This window comes from Sciurus carolinensis, chromosome X (genome assembly GCF_902686445.1).
Source record: "Sciurus carolinensis chromosome X, mSciCar1.2, whole genome shotgun sequence".
NCBI classification, from domain to species: Eukaryota; Metazoa; Chordata; class Mammalia; order Rodentia; family Sciuridae; genus Sciurus; species Sciurus carolinensis.
The window spans coordinates 114803466-114821243 of record NC_062232.1 but is presented as its reverse complement, the minus strand read 5'-3'; positions in this window follow the sequence as shown (position 1 = coordinate 114821243).

Genomic DNA, 17778 nt, shown 5'->3' with positions numbered 1-17778 from the left:
AAGGTCCTCAGATTACTTAACCAATCAGCAGCATTAGAGACCACTGATTAGTCACTTCTTGAAATGCTCTCCACTCTTGGTATCTGTGACATCATATTCTCTGGTTTTCCTCCTACCTCACTGGTCACTCTTTCTCAATATCTTTTGTGGTCTCTTCCTATTCTATTTGACCTTTAAATATTGTAATTCTTTAGGGTTTGGACTTAGAGACTCTCCTCCTCTTTCTTTTCTTCTCCTTCTCCTCCTCCTCCTCTTCCTCTTCCTCTTCCTCCTCCTTCTTCTTTTTTTTCTCTCTCTCTCTCTCCCTCTCTCTCTCTCTCTTTCTCTTTTTTGGTACTGGGGCACTTAACCACTGAGAAACCCAGCTTTTTTCACGTTTTATTTAGAGCTAGTTTGCCTACAACCTTGTTAAATTGCTGAGGCTGGCTTTGAACTTGAGATCCTCCTGCCTTAGATTCCAGAGCTGCTAAGATAACAGGCATGTGCCACTTTACCTGGCTCTACACTCTAATAGGTGATATTTTCTGGACCCATGGCTTTAAGGACTATCTGTATGTCAATAAAACTTCTGGAAGGCATGGGGCCTAACGGTTCTACTTAAGATGCCCTCTGATAGAGTATAACAACAAAAAATGAAAAGAGATACCTCTTTTCCTATTGTGAAGCCAAGTACTGTATAGCTTTGGTATTCCAGATGCAATAGGAGATACCCATGATTATGAGGTACCCAACATATACAGAGATACCCAGCAGGTGCCTAGAAAAAAATGGAATTATCTTTGAGAACATGTGAGGTATCCCTTAAGGAGTCTCAAAGTCTTGTGGGAGTTACACAAATGCATTTTATTATTGAAAATGTGAGTCCGTTTACACTGGCAAGGTAGGCAAAGCAAAGAATGTGATTCAAATCGTCATGTTTTATATCTCATGATTTTTAGGATATTAACATTGGGAAGGAAATCTAACTCTCTTGCAAAAGAACCTCTCCTTATTTGTCCAACACTAGCAATAAATGCAAGAGAATATCAATCACTTTACAGTAATTCTTTAACTGGGAAGTCATAAAGAGATGGTCACAATGGAATAGAAGACACAGAGACAAACCCACATACTTCAGTGATCTGATACTTGAAAAAGGTGTCAAAAATATGTGTTGCAGAAAAGATAGCCTTTTTAACAAATGGTGCTGGTAAAACTGAATATCCATATATAGAAGAATGAAACTAGATCCCCAAATCTCACAAAAGTCCGATCAAACTGACTCAAAGACTTAGGAATGTGTTTATTAACTCTGGCAGTCTTTTGGTGGATCTTCTAAATATAAAATCATATCATCTGCAAAGAGTGATAATTTGACTTCTTCTTTCCTTTTTCATCACATTTTAGTTCCTTCTCTTGCCTAATTGCTCTGGTTAGAATTTCTAGCAGTATTTTAAATATAAGTGGTGAGACTGGACATTCTCATCTTGTTCCAGATTTTAAAGGAAATGTTTTCCATTTTTTCCTATTTACTATGAGGTTGTCTTTGGGTTTTTCATAAATGGAAAATAGGAATGCAGCCTTCCTCTAATCTGTCATCTTGAATCCAGTAAGAGACACCATTTTAAGAAAAGAATTGGGAATGAAGATACCAGAAAGGGCATAACAAAATAATAATGGTAACAATAACAATAGCAATAACAAATATTTACTGAATACTTACTATGTATTGGGCACTGTGTCCAATGCCTTACATGCATTATCTTATTTAATCTTCAAAGCACTCTTATAAGACATATACAACTTATTACTCTGTATTAGAGAAGACATGAGACTGCAAAATATTAAATAACTTGCTTGAAGTCATATGGCTAATACATGGTAGAGCTTGAATTCAAATCCAGATATGTCTTAATCAAATCCACAATATGGGTCATTCTTTATGATAACTGGAAGAAAGGGAAAAATAATGGTTAAAATATAAATGATTACACTGAATTGTCTGCAAATATCAATAATGTCTTTTAACTTTACTCCATATCCAATATAAATAAGGAGTTCAAGAAAATGAAATATGTTTTAGAAGAAAATCAGTGCATCTTTATCGCCCCTCATTCACATTTTCTTTTTTCCTTTTTCTGAAAAGCAACTAGGGTCATGCTATTTTGATATTTGTCCTTATCTTTAGATTTCAAAACTCAATTTTCTAAAATATCAAATTAATTCCATTCTCGTTCTGCCTTGTGGGGTACTCTTTGATGCATAAACTTACGCATCCCCTAGCAACAGCAAGTTTCACTGCTCTAGACACATTCTTTAAGCACATGTGACCAGCAGAGACCCTGTCTGAACACATTCCTTCCTGCCACTCCTTGGGAGTGCAGACAAGTTGGGGATGGGAGCAGAGAACTAACCAGGTTGTTGGCTGCATATCCCGAGGACTGGAGGCTAAGATGGGGAATGATCCAATGTAACCAGAAGCAGAAGGAAAACAAAGTACAAGTCCTTAATGAGTACTGAGAATCAAGCTATGAAAAGCAGTTTGGTCACCATACCCCACCAACAGAACTGGGGTGGAAAATGGCAGACAGCAACTCCAACAGGATGGAAAGAAGATTGGAAGCCAATTGAGAAGGTTCTAGAGTGTTGAGTGATTCTTACAAACTTTAATTTTGCCTTCTTGGTGTGCTCCAATTTCCTTTCCAGTCTCCGGTATCATCATCTTCCCCTCATGTAACCACATGAACGCAGCAAATATTCTGCATCCTTCTAAGGTTTTCCTTATGTTGTTCCTTCAACTTGGAATACTTTTTCCCCATAACTTGGTCCAGATAAATCAATTCATCTTTCAAGGATTGACTTAACAATTACCTTTTCTATAAAGCCTTCTTCAACTTAGAATTAATCACTGCATCCTCTGTGTTGTCATAAATTTTACTTGTATCCTTCATAACACATAAATTATACATTATATTATACTTGTTCATGCACTGTCTGTGTCTCTTACTAATATGTAAGCTCTTTGAGAGCATTTTCCCTTATATCCAGGACAGGGACTTTTAATCTTTGTCCTATTGATCTTTGTGTCCTCCCAGCCTGGGAAAGTGCCTAGCACAATGTGAGGCTCTTGATAAATGTTTATTGAATTAATGAACAATTATGGAATGATGAGTTCATGAGTGAACAAACTGCGGCATATAAAACACTTAAATAACAGGGCACAAAAAGTCTGTTTTCTGTACATACATCTTTTTCCAGAAAGGATTTGATGTGGCTTAAAAATTATGTATATTTGGATTAGAAAGGTTTTTGAAGAGAATAGCAAGCAAATGATTTTGTTGTAACTACTGATCTCCTGGTTTAGAGCATTAAGAAAAAAAATATATCTTCAAAAGTCCATTTTCTGCTTTTTCACTCCTGGCAGAAGCACATAGCCCTCAGCAAAACAATGATGCTCTCAGGAAAGCTTGAAAACACAGGATACTAACAGACCTGGTGTTCTTTTTCATTAATTTTTTGTTACTCCTTTCTTAGAGACAACTGGTAAAGGACATAGGTGAGGGACATAGGTGAGGGAAAAATGTCAAGTACAGATGAAAAAAAGTGTCAAAAAGAAATAAGGTTTTAAGGTGAAAGAGGAAATAACCTTTGCCCACTGAGCTATGTTGTTGAGTTAGCTGTCCTTAATTTTAACAGCCACAACTTCTAAAGATGATTTGAAGAGGGTTATTGTAACAGACAAACAGAAGCAGGAAGGGAAAGAGAGAGAGAGAGAGAATGAATACACCAAGACATGTAAAGGAAAGACAAGAAAAATCAGCAACTCCATCAGAAAAGGAGGAGCCTAAATGGACAAGGAATTGAAGATAAAGAAGTTACCCTCTTGGCCAGTGCCCTTTGTGAGCCATAACATGCACTGGCAGGATAGGCTGTGACCTTGGGGTAGAAGAAAGTTGAGAGGTCTGCAAAGGGATTGAAGGTAGCATTATCACTTCTATGTTTCCACCCACTTAGCTGCCTGGCCATGGACTTTCAAATGCCAATAAATACAAAACATTGCCCCACAAAGAACCGTATTTTTGAAGTAAAGATTAACACTTAAAATACAAACATTTAGACTATTCAGCTTGGCTTCCTTTTTAAAAGAAAATTCTTGTAAATTACAGTAATGGTTTATTTAATCTCTCAATTTAGAAAACCTTTTCAGAATATACAGAAGTAATATCTAAAATTTTTTATTTGTTAATGAATTTTTCTCATTGCCAACAGCTTAAACCCAGCTCCCTCCTCCCCAGAAAGACAAGTTACAGCTAACGCTTAAACATTCATCTTCCCCTTCTAATTGCTGTGTAGGAGTAATTCTGTGATTCTGGAAGGAAACTTCAGTGAATAAATGAACGACTTTCTCATTTGCTATTTGGAAGTTATAAAAATTACAAGACATCATTCCATTATATTCCCTCATTTCCTTGTCATTGGGAAAGGTTCCAACCTTTCATCATATTAAAAAGCAATTATCAAAATGTTTTATTCCATAATAAGTTTGACTACTAGAAGAGAAAGTATTCAGAAATCAAAATAAGGGGGTTCTTTTTAGCATATAAACAGGTGAGTCAACCCTCCAAACCTGAAAAAAAAATCATCAGTGAAAGATTCCCTTAGAAACCATCCATTTCAAATTTGGTGTCCTCATTTTGGTGTTTTTATACTGCCTAATTCTCATTAAATCCCTGTAATTATATTATAGATGATATCTTCTTGCTGACTATGCAGGCTGATGGAGTTGGATTACACTTTGTACAAAAGTTGGCACACAGCTCTATTCATTAACATAAGATGAGCTTTGTTAGAAAGAACTCGAAGAGTGCTCTCTACTGTAGTTGGTCAACCAGTAGTAGGCTCTGAACCACCATGTATAGGGCGCCATGCTTCTGAGCTGGAGAGAATTACAAAGGGATTTAAAGATATGCCTCATAACCCCTCTGTAATAATCCTTAACATTTGTACAGAACCGTACAATTTACAAAGAGCTTTCCCCTTGGTTATCACTTTTATCCTCACAATAAACTAGAGAAGCCAGTAAAGTAGATCTTACCAATCCTCATTTGATAAATGAGGAAACCCAGGTTCAGATGGTTTATGTGCCTTCCCTGAAGTCATAAAGTTAGTTTTTTTTTTTTTAAAGAGAAAAAATTTAATAGCAGCCAGAGCTACAGGTCAAGTCCTTTGATGGAGAATGCAATAGTCTTTTACATCCTATTGCTTCTCACATAGCAGCAAATGCCAGGCACTCATACAAGAGATAGAGCAGAACTGAATGACATATAGAACTTCAACTTGAGTGATCAGTCAGAAAGGAGCAAAGGATAAATGGTGAAGTGAGCTGGAGTGTCAGCCATAACCAAAGCTGCTAGTCTACTGGCCTCTTTGTGTGAATAAGCAAAAAGATCTTCACATCTGATGCATGCAGTCCTGAGGGCATACACAACTTACAAGACCTTTGGGGGAAGTGGAAAAAGAGGGAAAATGTGCCACTTCCTTTCATCATATTGGCCAGTACCAGAGTGTAGGGCTTAGATTTCAATCAACACTGTCCTCCATGGTCAAGCACCTTGGTACCAGACATTTCTATACAATATTACTTAGTGATTCTGACTTATGTGACCAGAAGATCACAGGAAAATAGGGAACATTTACTAGAATATTTGCTACTCGAAGTATGGTTATTAGATCATCAGCGTCAAATTTCATTGGATAGATATGTAGTATCCTAAGTTCCATTTCTAAACCTACTGACTTGCAATCCACATTTTAATGAGATACCCAAGTGATTTGAGAGGTCCTGGGCTCTCAAACAGAAGGTAAACCAAGAGCAGGATTTCTGGGAGTTGAACATAGGTGAATCAATGATTATATATAACCTGGCAAGTTACTTGGCCTGACTGGAAAAGAGGCACTCAGAGTAAAGGAAAGCCCCTGCCCTCCAAGAGCACTCTGTTTAGAACTCAGATTAGCACAACTTTTACTCCTCTTTGGTCACTTGATTTAATAACCATTGTCTGAGTCATCTCTGAGGCACTAAGCCCTGTACATTGAAAGCTCAGTATATCACAGTCCCTGTTCTCAAAGAGGATACTGCCTAGCAAATAATAGAGACTATCCAATCCAGCACAATCAGTCCCCCAGTCCCTAATGATGTATCCAAATTGTTGGAGGAGCACAGAAGAGCAGAAAACAACCATGCTTGCAATATTTGAGATGAGGAATTGCTCACACAGAGAGGAAAAGGGTACCTCTCCCGACATGTCTATCTTCCCCAAAGAATTGTGGACCTTTTGTGGGGATCTGGTTTAGTTTATATCTCTCTATCCTTCCCCTTTCTCAGGGTATAGTGCAGTGGCCAGCATACAGCTATTACTCAACAAATCCTTGTTAACTGACTGACTAACTGATAGGTGGACTGAAAAAAAAGGAGTGAATGGCTTTGGAGAAAGCAGGCATGCAGACTAACATGGGAGGTGGAGAGGTCTTATAATCGTCCAAGAAATGATATGGTTAAGATTTACATTTGGGCTGTGGCTGGAGAAATGAAGGAAAGATCTAAGAAATACAGCATGATGCTAGGATTTCTTGTCTGAGAGAAAAATGTAACAATGAGAGAGAAACATTTTAAAAATACATCTTTGTCAAATCTGAATAATCTTTAACAATGAGCTGAGCAAACCCGCAATCAGATCCATTCTCTCCAAATGGGCTAAATGGAGGGCACTGGGAAAGGCTGCTGTCAGGAATTAGGCCTGCTTTTTCCAGAACGCAGTGGGGTTCCATTTTGCTTTGGGTGAGAGAATGGGCATTTTCCTTTTACAAATCTCCATTGCACAGAAAAAGGCAGGAGTTCCCTGAATGAAATCTAGTCGTTAGTCTATCTTTTATAATTTGCATAATACTTCCAGATGGGGCAGGGGAGGAGGTCACAGGCCAATGAGCCAGGGACCCAGAGGGACTTATGTGGGTCCTGCTAATGCAACAAAGTACATTGCAACCCATCAGCCCCAGGACCTCCATACACTGAATATTCCGTTATGTAGCATAATTGGCTTGGAGCCTGCATGTGCTATAAGTTGAATGCAGATGGCATTTTCTACAGTATAAGAAACACATTTCAGAAATGTAAGTTAGACTCCTCTCCTTATTGTAAAAAGATTATTGGCATCCAGGGAAGGCTAAGGAGTCCAATATGGTTGAAGTCAGTAGAGCTGGTAGAGGTGAGGAAGAAATGAGAGACTTCATGTAAAAGATACAGAAGCCTTGCATCAAGCCCAAGGGACATAAAGGAAGCAGAGGAGGAGAAGGATTCCAGAGGCATTTTAGAAATCAGGAATGAGTTGGATATGGGTGGCCAGAGATGGAGGAGAATTGAGAATGACTGTCAGATTTCTAGTTTGGGCAGTGGTATAAGTTGGGGCTGAGAACATGAAGACAATGAGTTTGAGTAGGAATGTATTGAACTGGAGGCACCTATGAGTCATTCAGAAGCAGATGTCCAATAAGAGTTAGAAATGTAGGGATGGATGGACTTCAGTGAAGAGTTTGGGGTGGAGATACAGTCATGGAAATTATGAGCATATTATTAATAAAAGCCATGGAAGTGAATTGTGCCTCCCAGGGAGAATACAGAAGAGAAAAAGATGAGAAGAATGAAGAGAGAATCCTGGGAGAAGCCAACAAGACCCAACACAAAATGGAGTCAAGAAAGTTGAGGGAGTACAAAGTTTGGGGATTTACGAGGTTATCAAAAGTTTGTGATGCTGCAAGAGTTTGCAAAGGTTGAGGGCTGAGAGGAATTCATTGAATGGGTCAATGGTGATTTCTGCCAGAGCAGTTTTATTGGTGCAAGAGATGAAAGAGTTAGATTTCAGGGGGAGAAAATCTGTTTGCAAAATAAGAAATTGGAGATGATGAGGGGTTTGGTGATGGAAGAAAGAGGTAGTGGCTCAAAGAGATAGGTTCTAGGGAGAGACTTTCAGTATGTCTGAGGTTTGGGCATGCTGAACAGATAGGGCAGATTCAGGTGATGGGAGAAAGGGCATTGGTGGAGGTGAGTCCCTGAGAAGGTGATGAAAGGATGCATTTTAGAAAGGAAGAACAGCTTTTCCTTTGAAACAAAAAGGAATCAACAAATAAGCAAATAAACAAACACAATAGAATGTGGTGTTTTGGAAAGCATCCTCCTCATTAATAAGAATATTAGCTCCTGGAGAATTAACCAAGAGGAAAGATGCAATCAGACTCAGCTGTGTAAAGGAATATCTAATGTGAATCACTTATGCCAACTTATTTCTAATTAACATAGGGCACCTTAACAATTATGCACACCAATATATACTTGTCAGGTTAACTTCGTTTTCAGTTTGAATTTATTTCCCAGCTAAACTCTCTTACGTAGGCCTGCTCAGTCTTCCTTACTTGTGGCTGATGTAATATTATTTGTTCATCATCTTAAAAAGATTTTAGAAGGAGCATTTGTTTGAGCAAGGGAAAATTCTCAGATGTCAGTTTACTTCCATGACATTTAACTTGGCAATTAGGGGATGAGAAAGAGAGAAAAATAATGTATATACGGGAAAAAAGGAGAGCAACTTATGGCCTTGTCACACTCGAGATATGCTTGCTAATGGAGATGCTTGCCCCATTTTGAGAGAAGATTGTGTTTTTGAAAGAAGCTTTTTCCTAGGCCTCTGGTAGTTACATATAATTACCACATCCTAGGGAACACAAATGAGATGAAAACTCAGCAGATGTGTTCTTTGGAGGTCATCGTGTGAGATGTGGTTTGATGTGCACTACAGCAAAACTTATTTTGAGATTTTTTTTTGCTACCCTAAACAATGACTCATCTGTTGATCTGAGACATTAAAATCTGTATGATTTTTTCTTTGCAGTACTGGGGATTGAACCCAGAGCTTAGTGCATGCTAAGAAAGCACTCTACCACTGAGTCACATCAGCAGCCCTAAAATCTGTATGATATTAAAAGGTGTTGGGAGACACTTTTAATTCTAGTATAAACATTATAAAAATAATAACTATCATTTATTGAGTGCCTTCTATGTATAGACACATTACATATATTACCACAGTATTCAAAACATTATTGAATTTGTTTTGATTTTTTTTCCCTACTCCTAACAGCCTGAAGTTGTTCTGGGGAAGAGATGTGGGGCAACATCAAGCAAGTTGCCAGGGGCACGGGAGGGGAAAGGTGTTAGTAATGTTAGATGAACAAGTTCCATATATCTTTTGTATAACATGGTTCTTATGGCTTCTAGTATGGTGTTGGGCACTTCCAAAAATTAAAAGGGTAAATTTCATGTTACATGTTATTACCACAGAAGCAGAGGGAAACCTTGGAGTCACTGGACATGTCTATCACCTTGTTTGTGATGATGGTATCACAGGTGTATACATATGCTTCAACATTTCAATTCATCACATTGTACACATTAGATATGTGCAGTTCTGTGTGTACCAATTGTACATTAGTAAAAGCTTTGAAATTTTTTTAAAAATTTTTAGAAAGCATCAGATGAATGTTACAGAACAAGGTCACACAGGTGTATAGAAAGACTGGTTATTCATGTGTCTCACAGGTATATAAGTGAACGTAGTTAGAACAGGGAGCTACTCTACCTAAACTGTGACACAAGGCTGAGGCATGTTGACAAACAGCTCCATGAGGCAAAAATTCTAGTATTCAAAATGGTGGCCCCTGTACCACATAAATATGCACAATTATTATGTGTTAATTGAAAATAGTTTTAAATGTTTAAGGAGATGGAAATGATAACTACCCTGATTTCATCATTGTACTATATACATATATATATATATACATATATATATGCATATATATATATATATATAGTATCACTGTACCCCATACATTTGTACAATTAAAATAATAATTTAAAAATAAAATATAAAAATCACTCGGAAAAAAAAACTTGGCATAAGGTCAGTTTTACTGGTTTTAACCACTCTCCCCCCATGTAGGCAGAATGGGGCAACATCACTTTATACTGATTTTATTTCTAAATTTTAAAAATTATAAAGGAAGCAGAAATCATACAATGGAGTTGAATTTGTTTAAGAAGCAAACAACAACAACAACAAAACAATAACTACAAAAAACAGTGGGAATTTTCCTGAAGGGATACAAGAAAAGAATAATTAACTCCCAGGAGACATGGATCTAGACCAAGCTTTGAAACTAGATGTGTGACTTTGATCAAGTCATTTGACTTCTCTGGTCTCAGTCTCCTCTTTTATGAAATAAGCTGTGAGACAAAAATTACAAATGGAAGTACTATATGACTTGGCCATCCCACTCCTGGATGTATAACCAAAGGTAGTACAGTTGGTGCATCAAACAACATCTGGGTTCCTTGTTCATTGCTGTTTTACTCACAATAGCCAAGATGTGGAACCAACCTATATGTCCATTGAGGAGTAGATAAAGAAACTGCATCATATAAACACGATGGAATATTATTCAGCCTTAGAAAGAAGGAAATCTTAGCATGCTTACCTAGCACGTGTGAGGCACTGGGTTTAATCCTCAGCACCACTTAAGAAATAAATAAAGTTAAAACAAAAGTAGAGTATTCTCACAACACAGAAGAGTTAACAATTTGAGGTGATGGTTGTGTTAGCTAGCTTGATTGTGGTGATTATTTCACAATATATACATTATATCAAAATATCATGTTGTACACCTTTTTTGTATAATCATATAATATATTTTATTTATTCTGTTTAGATATACACAGCAGTAGAGAGTATTTTGACATATCATACATACATGGAGTATAACTTCCCATTCTTGTGGTTGAGCATGATGTGGAATTTCATTGATCATGTATTCACGTATGAACACAGGAAAGTTATGCCCCATTCATTCCACTGTCTTTCCCCTTCCCATCCCTTCCCTCCATTCCCCTTTGAAACACATACAATTTTGCCTTGTTAATTATACCTTGATAAAGCTAGAAAAATGTAAGTGATGAGGTAAGGGCCAGTCCTAGATGACCTGCACATTCTCTTCCAGCACCTATCCTGAGTAAGTCTATTATTCTGGGTAGAAGATAAAGACATTGCTTGCAACAAAGTCTACAAGAGGTTGGGGAAGCATTACAATTCATTTATTTATTTCTGTATTTAGTTAGTATCTTAGGTGCAGAAGGTTGAATTAATCAAACTCAGCTCATGGAGTATTTATCATCATTGATGTTTAACTTATTTACTGCCCGTCATTCCCACACTTTGTTCAAATTCTCTTCCCTCCTTCTTTAGTAAGTAGTATCTTCTGATTAATTACAAAATTTTTGTTTGCATATGTTCTTATATAATGTGTATTATCATTTGAGTGAAGGACTTTTAAATTTCTATGAATCATGTATTTTGTTTATATATAGGTATTTATGATTCTATTTCTTGCTATTGCTATATTTTACCCATGACTATGTTTTAAAAATCTATACATGTTGCTCTAGATACTACTAATCCCTTGCTTCTGATCACTGCAAACTACTCTGGAATGTGCAAACACCACACTTTGCCTCTCTGCTGTCTCAGTGATGGATGCCAGATTGCCTGCAACTCTCTGTCACCATAAATAATGCTGCAATAAGAAGCATTCCAATTTAGAAAAGAATTGTAGGTGAGAGTGAGAATAGGAAGTTGTTTGTGAGCTGTGACTGGAATGATGAAGATCTCCTTTTCTCCAAAGTGCTATCGAGTCCTTGGGTGATAGAATTAGATCCAAATGCTTCAGCTGGGGCAATCTTCAGTAGTTGGTCTTTCATGATGCCAAAGAATCATGATGTTCACATGCTTTTTTTCCTGAATTGACAAGTTCTTGGAATTGATAAACCCAACTGCTCAGGGATTTTGACATCTTTTAGATGCTCCACTTCTGCCCTCACTCCCAGGAAATGACCTCACAAAATTCCTCCAAATTACCTCAACCATGATCTTGAAACTTGGGTGAATCTTTAAGGAGACCTGCAAATTCAGTTTCCCTAGTTAGGTCTTCCTCCTGTTCTCCAGGGTAGCTATATTAAACCTTCTCCATCTCATTATCTCTCTCTCTCTCTCTCTCTCTCTCTCTCTCTCTCTCTCTCTCTCTCTCAGCAGGTTAACGCACCTCCTACTTCACTGAGAAAATAGAAGCTATCAAATGAGAGCTCCTTGAAATTCCTATGACCAAATCTATAAATGGGCCTGCATCCATGCCACCCTTGCTTCCTTCCTTCCTCTTACAATGGGGTGCTCCAACTTCTGTTCAGGTGGAATCCATCCATCTGTGCTGTGGATCTCATCTTGGTTTTGTTGGCTAAATTCTACCCCTACCTCAATATTTCTGTATCTTACTACTTCTAATAATCATGTAAGATTAAGTCTCCCTGATATTAATACTATTTTAAAACTTCTCCCAACCTCAGTCCCACCCAGTGATCTTGTCTCCAGCAACTCTTGCAACCTGGTGGCTAAATTTAATGAAAGAACTCCATTTGCCCTCTGCTCCCTCCTCATTCCTCCTCCTCCTGGATCTCACCTAAGTGGCTTTTCTCCTAAATCCAGAAGACATAGTTCTCTCCTTACAGTACTTATATTCTCCACAGCATTTGTCCACCATTGTGGACCTCTCTTTCCTTGGCTTACATGGCACCTCATACTCTTGATTTTCTTCCTCCCTCTCTAGCCTTTCTTTCTAAGTGCTCTTTGCAGGTGATCCACATATGCTTGCACTCAGAGTTCCCCATTCCAAGGCCTACCTGCTTCCATTCTTCCTCTTCACACTTCCCCTTGGCAATCTCACTGACTCCTGTGGTGGCTTTAATTGCCATCCATATTCCCCAAATCATTATCTCCATCCCTAACTACGCCCCTTTGCTCTAGATTTACATAGCCAACTCCCTTCTAGACACCTCCACTTGAGTGTCCCAAAGGCATCTCAAAAATCATATGGCCAGGATAGAATTTTTCATCTTTCTCAACAACCACCCCCTTCAGTCATTCCTGTTATTGCTGTCTCAAGGTAACTCATTACACTGTATGTATTCTACTTATTATTAAACATTCAAATTACATGAGTTATGGACTCTTGTTATAAAAATTAAAACAATATAAAGGTACATAAAACAAAATGTGGAAGTCTTATCAATGTTTCCCCAGACATACATCACTCTTAACGGAGTGTGTGTCTTATGAACTTCTTTTAGATATGCAAGTCCACACACAAGTTTTGTTTTTATATGTACTCTATTGTGCTATGTATTATCATACAAATTACTTTATAGTAAAAAATATATTATGGAAATCTTGGAATTATTAATCAGATTGCTACTCTCTTCTTCTTGGCTGTGTATTGTTCCATACTATGCATAGTCTAAATTTATTATCCATTCTGATATTGCAGGATCTTTAACTTATTTCTAGTTTTCACTACTGCAGGGTTGCACTGAATGACCTTCCCCATAAATCTTTATATACATGTACTAGGATAGAGTACTAGAAGTGGGATTTCTTAGCAAAGTAAATGTATGCTTAAGTCTGGATAGGTAAATGCTAAAGTGCCCTCAAAAACTGTATCAGTTTTTCCCTTCTACTTTTCCATTTTCAAGGCAGCATTCATACATTAAAGTGTTTAAAGTACACTATTTTAAGTGTGCAACTGGAAGAACATTTATATGTGTATATACCTCTGCAACCACTATCTACATCAAGATATGTACCATTTTCATCACCCCAGAAGGCTCCTCCTTGCATTTTTCTAGTATATTCCAGTTACCCAGAGATGATTACTATTCTCACTTATAAAACCATCAATTATTGTGCCCATTAACATGCACTCTTAGTTGTCTGACTTCTTTAGAAATATTTTTACATTGATTCATAACCATAGTTCATTTCTCACTGTTATACAATATTTCATGGTGTGAATGTCCCATAATTTGTTTATTCCTTCACCTGTTAATGGATATTTGGGTTTTTGTTGCATCTATTATTCTTGTTGTAGATAAAGCAGCTGTGAACATTTGTGTACAGATATATTTGTAGATACATGTTTGTACTTAAGGATGTATCACACTCTATTGTTACTGCACATGTAATTGTTTCTCTTCCCAGACAATTGTATGAACTGCATCTGTCTTGATCAGTACCTCAAACATAGGGGATGTTCAATAAATATTTGTGAAATTGGATTAATAATTTGGTGGCTACTGTTTGTTATGCCTATAGGTCTCTACTGTACAATTTGAGGAGTTACAATGTGATAATTTGGACAAATTTTGTAGAAATAGATCTTTCATCACCCCAAGGACAATCTAAATTTCCTATAGGCAGGACTGTGCCTTTTACATCATTTCATCCTCTTCTATGGTGCTTAGCATAGGACTAGGCAGAGAGGAGTGACTGTAGTGATCAGTATGTTGTATTTGTTTAGCTAGCAGATTCAAAGAATACCAAACCACGCTGAGACATTAACCTGTTCACATTTCTGGACTCTCTAGAAGAAAGCTGCAACCCCACCCCACAAACTCAAGCCAACAATCTGATTTCTTAGGACCACTAGAGACCCAAATGATGCAGGCTGGGGAAGCATGACCTATATGTATATTCTTATGTTTCTATTCCTGAAAGTGCCAGTATCTAAAGATTTTATGTAGCCTGTTACACTAGGTCTTTATTCTTCCCCTGTAACTGCTCTTAAAGTTTTCTATTCCTCTGGGAATTTGTGGGCTGAGGATTCAAAAAAAAAAAATCTTTCTTGCATGAACTAGGCCTTCATCAAAATTCACTACAACTCAGATTCATTTCCATTTCTAGTCCCACTGCTGCCCACAACCAACTGAGCATGATGGATGAGCTGGCTAACATTTTGAAGGTGAAAACTATCTATCTATTCATCTAACCATGTATCTAGCTTGTCCCCCAATTTGAGTGCCCTCACCCTATTAATGTAGCAAATACTTCAGTCTTACCTCCCCTCACATCTAAATGACATCAGATGTAAGCAAAATTCCTCAACTTTGTTTCTGTGATGAACACTAGGTTAACTAAGTAAATCTTAGAAACTTGGGAATTTTCCAGCTCTAACTTTTTGTTTAATTTACATAATGATTTGCATAGCACTGCATTTGTTAGGGAAACATCTGTACTTTTCTTATGCATTTAGATGAGATGGTTTTTTTCAATATTTGAAGTTACTGCTTGTTATTGATTCCTTTTTTTAAAATATTTTTTAGATGTTGATAGACCCTTTATTTTATTCACTTATTTATATGCGGTGCTGAGAATTGAACCCAGTGCTTCACACATGCTAGGCAAGTGCTCTACCACTAAGTCACAACCCCAGCCCTGTTATTGATTTCTTTTGGATCTTTTAAAAATATATCATACCAGAGCCCTCCAATGTGGGCCCCAAATTCTGACCACGCTCCCTTTTTTCTATGAGCTTTACTTTGTGAATACCATACTATTATCATGGTAGGATAGAGAATGTAAATAGCCTTCCTCCTAACTTTCCTTTTCAGAAAGTTGAAACCTCCCTAATTAAAGCTCAAAGGTTCTAGAAGTTGGTATCAACATATATTTTCAGATATTTGGGGGGACTCTCAGAAAACTGTCTGGTGAAGCAACCAAAAAATGTAATGTTTTGAACTCATCTGAAGAGATGGATCAAGGCAACAACACAGACAAATAATTGGGCACATTTTCACATACTAATGTTCCTTGGATCTCTATACCCAAGATCTCTAAAGATCACCTTTTTAAAATATTTTTTTAGTTGTAGGTTGACATAATACCTTTATTTTATTTTTATGTGGTGCTGAGGATGGAATTCAGGGCCTCACACATGGTAGGCAAGCGCTCTACCACTGAACCCCAACCCCAGCCCCAAGATCACCTTTTCTAATAGCACTCTTCTCTATTATCCTGGGATGTCTTTTTTAATATTTAAATTTCATTATATTTTGATTTAGCTTTTAATTTTTTACAGACTGCATTTTGATTCATTGTACACAAATGGGGTACATCTTTTCATTTCTATGGTTGTACACAATGTAGATTCATACCATTTGTGTAATCATACATGTACATAGGGTAACGATGGGATGCTGATCCTGAACTTCCACTTCCTGATTCACCTTAGCCTTAAAAAAGCAAACAAATACATGAATGAGACCTGAGGAGGAGAGACATATTCTCTTCTAAGCACTTCTGCACCCTTACTGAGAAAATACATTACTGAATTACCATTCACTCAAACAAATATGTATTCAGACCTACATTGTGTGTAGAAGATGTACTGTAGTTTTTTGTTTAAATACTCACCTTTTATTCATTCACATCACACCCTAATTTGTTGTTGTAAAATGACTTCTCCACAGTATGACTATTCTTGGTGAGATGGTAAATCCAAACTTCTGTCCTAGCACTATCAAAACCAAAAGGCTCCCTGGAGGCTTTTTCCTGCCACATTCCTCCTCTTACTGCTCAGTACAGCATAAAGCTTAACCTCTGTTGATCAGAAACATTTTAACAGGACTTTGAGTTTGACACTAGTAACATGAGATGGAAGAAATTGCTGCTTATCCATCCCAAGTGTGGTGCCCTTATGAGAAGTTCCCCTGCAAGGAGACAATTCACATGCTTCATGCTTTGTAGATCTCTTTTTTCAAGCCTTGTTCTTTAACCTTTCCTTGAATTATTTTAGTTATGAAAATCCAATACAGTCCATTTTCTGAGTTAACTGGAACTGACAATACAGTTCAGTTCAGAAACATTTCATTTCTTTTGCTGGCAACCAAAGAACACTGATTAAAAAATAGTGTGCTGGGCACTGACGGGATACCTGGAAACAAGGTAGAGAAGGCTCTTGCTCTCATGGAGCTTACATGCTAATGGGAAACATAAGTTTACTCAGCACTAAGATGCAAAATACTAGATTTGTAAAGTCCAGTCATTGCTTGCATATACTCATGTATTTTACCATTTTTTTAAACAGACAAGCTAGACTTCATTTCAATTGCAATAGGGCTCGAAATTATTGCAGTAGGAGAAAGACCTTAAATTCAACTTTTGAGATAAAAGTTGGGGGAGTATTCAAGTGTTGAGGTGAGCCAGAGGAAAATCTCTGGAAGGAGTTAGGGAGTGGTTGTCAGAGATCAGTCCATCTGCATTTGCTATTTTGCACTTGAATAAGTTGGACTCCTTCCTTCCTAGAGAGACTGGAAGATGATTACATTTCAAAGGGATGGCTTCCAAATCTTCCAGAAAACCTTTCCTAACTTTTAACACTGGTTATACATTGGGAGAGGATTTATATCTTAAAGGGGCAGAGAAAGGATTAACAATTCCTAGGGTTCTAAATTAAATTCTCCAAAGAGATCAGGGACCTATTATCAGAAAGAAATCTATCTAAAATTTCATCAAACTGAGGGGACTTTTAGGGCTATCTCAGTCAATTGCTTTGATCAAATCTATCAGATCATGAAGAGTTTTCATGGCAGTAATTCATGGACCATAATTATTTACTGGACATCGAGTCACATTTGTTGAAACTTTATTTTATCTAAATATTATGGACCTAGGATGTTGTTTAATAAGGCTGACCCAACTGTCATATTTAGTTATATATTGTTTTGATCTATATCAAAGTTCTGCTGGGTACTTGAAATGCCCACTTGTTTGTTGAGGTAAGGAGAAATTGACTCTTCAAAAAAGGAATTTT